Source organism: Bombus huntii, unplaced genomic scaffold, assembly GCF_024542735.1.
Source record: "Bombus huntii isolate Logan2020A unplaced genomic scaffold, iyBomHunt1.1 ctg00000204.1, whole genome shotgun sequence".
In the NCBI taxonomy this organism is placed as follows: Eukaryota; Metazoa; Arthropoda; class Insecta; order Hymenoptera; family Apidae; genus Bombus; species Bombus huntii.
Genome location: NW_026099433.1, coordinates 34,814 through 38,027, shown reverse-complemented (window position 1 = coordinate 38,027; position 3,214 = coordinate 34,814).

Here is a 3,214-nt window from a genome sequence, read left to right as displayed (position 1 = left end):
GTAACTTCATAATACCTAAAACAATAGAAAAACTAGACATCATCGGCACCCACTTTTCCAAAATACATACGCAAAACGAACACATGGGCCGAGAACAACTAAACAGAATTATCATCGCCCAAAACAAACAAACTCAAAAATGAAATGGAACAAGACAAAACGCTAAACAAAACAGTCTGCACATTCTCAAACGAAAACACCGCAGACAACCCCAAACAACCAGATCCAGAAATAAACTACTTCGCAAATTACAATCAACTAAACACAATCTTCTCCAAACTAAACAACAAAAAATCCTCCGGCTTCGACGGCATCCCAAACATTTTACTCAAGCGCCTACCGAACAAAATAAAATGGTACTACACAGTACTCTTCAACAATGCTCTAAACAACACATATTTCCCCAGAAAATGGAAAAAAGCCAAATTGATAGCTATAACAAAAAAAGATAAAGACGGCTCATCGCCCGAAAACCTACGACCCATAAGTCTCCTCCCCAACATAAGCAATTATTATTTGAAATAATCATAAACAACCTAACCCCCTAACCTCCTTCTGCACAAAAAATGACATAATACCAGAGAACCAATTCGGCTTTCGACACAAACACTCCACAATTCACGCAATAAACAAACTTACGTCGGACATCTGCTGGGCTCTAAAACGCAAAACAACGAGTAGCCGCCTGCTTAATAGACCTCGAAAAAGCTTTCGACACAGTCTGGATCCCAGGTCTCATATACAAATTGATCAAGAAAAATTTTCCTAAATACCTGATTAAAATAGTTTGGGACATGATCACAAGCAGAACATTCGTAATGACTGAAGGTTCACACTCATCAAGCAAAGAATTCTCCATAAAGAACGGTCTACAACAAGGTGCAGTAAATTCCCCGTTACTTTTCAGTATTTACAACAGTGACTTACTAAATCTCTTTAATCTCAATACATCCACCCATAAACGCTCCATAGCCTTCGCAGATGACCTAATCATCTACGTAACAGGCCGCAAAATCAAAACAATAAAAACGAAACTCCAAGAACTTTTCGAGAAAATAAACGACTATTACCACGCATGGAAATTAAAAATCAACAATGCGCAACAATAAGCAAATGCGAAACCATACTGTTTAGACCCAAGTCAAGTGAAATCGGCCCAATAGAAAGAGAATACCTCTCTCATACCACACAAAAATTGCGTAAAATACCTAGGAGTATAGGTATAGACTATAAATTAAACTACAAGCAGCACACCGAAATTCAACTTACTAAGGCCAATAAAGCATTCTGGAAAATAAAAAAACTATTCTACTCCAAACATCTCGACAGCAAAGTAAAAATTCTATGCTATCAAGCGCTAATCAGACCGATCATAACCTACGGCTGCCCAATCTGGTACAACATATCAGCCTCCCAAATGGAAAAAATTCGCATATTCGAAAGAAAATGCATCAGGGCTTGCTTGAGTACTTACAGATCCCCGAACACAGCGGATTCAAAAAATATATAAAAAACAAAATAATATACGACCTAGCCAACGTTCACCGCATAGACTGTCACATCCTAAAGCTAATAAGAAACCACTTCGCGCAAGCGGCAAAGATAAAAGAAAATAGTTTAATCTTCAGTTGCTTATTTCCAAATGACGCATATTACAAAAACACTCTGACAACAGGCTACATCCCGCCAGAAGCTTTCCTATACCTTGACGAAAAAAACTACCTCCAGGACCAAAATAATATTCCAATAATTTATCACGTAAAAAGAAAAAGAAAAATAGGGATCAAAACTATACTTCACGAAGAAAACCTAAATGGACAGACCGCAGACACTAGGTGGAGATACAACATGGCCCTGAAAAGTGTCTGAAAGACACTAAAGACAAACATAGAAAAAATACAAAAAAATATTGCTGGATACTGAATCCATAATAAAATAAGAGAGAAAATCCATTGAACCGATAAAACTCAATTCTGCCCCCGTACAACACAGGTGCAAACATTGTAATTATTGTAATTCTCTTTCTTTTAAAAGAAACCTATTTAACATCCCCCTCCCCCTTCCCCTCATCCCACCCCTCCCCAAAATTTCACAGCCCCCAAAAATATACTACCGAAGCGTCCTGTTTTGCGACCCAGTTTTCAGGACAGTAAAAACAAATAAAAACAAAATCATATAGAAGCTTCGCTCCCTCCAGCGGCTTAAACCAAAAAATTATATTAATCAGGAAAAATGTAAAGCGCCGACACATATTATAGCATGGCTACGTCGTACCGTTGCGTATCGGTACCTTTGCCTAAGATATCATTACATAAATTCACCGTTTATTGCCAATACCAAAATGTATTTAAAATTGTATCTTGGGTTTAATAAACATTGTGGCGGCACTTGACAGTAAACTTCCCAACAGTTCACGTCGCGTGACGCACGACACAAAGACCCTATATACCTGCGGACAAGATGATTGCCAGATGTCGATACATTCGTACCGAATATTTCCAGCTAGCCCAAGGACCGCTATAAATCTTGGGATTTATTTTAGCTAAGGTCCTCCAAAGAGACAAACAGTCTTTGTTTATCAGTCTCGAAGTCGACCACCTACCACGGGGACACGCGAGAAATCTGCTATCTCTCACGTACGATGCTTCCCGCTAGCGACACCCTCTCAACTCAAGGGCAGCTAGCATCCTTTTCCAACGACCAACACGAATTAGCCAATAAACATTAACGTACATTTCATTTCCCTCACTTTCCGAACCAAAGCTTTTCTCAACGAATCCGATGCCTTCGCATCCTTAGACACATCCCAACGCAGTCTTCCTCCGCAGCAGCATCGCGACAAAAAAGTCAGTCTATTACAGCGAGTCAACATATCACGATCGTTATACTTACACGGTTCGAGTCGAATAATTACCTAAGCTCTCGACATCTCGTGCAATCATTGTCCGCACTCGTAGCGCATCTCGAATCATAGCTATCCAAGCTCGAACTTATAACCGCGCATTCGCGAACCGAATATAATCGCGAGTCCTGCGCCAAGTGTACTCATTGATATTACAGTGAATAAACATTTATCGTTGAGTAAATCTGAGTTTTCCTTCCGACCCTATCACGACATATCACCTCAACATATTTTAAAAAAAACAAAAAAAAAAAAAAACAAAAAAAAAACAAAAAAAAAAAAAAGCACTCGTTCTCGTCCGATCACGAAAGT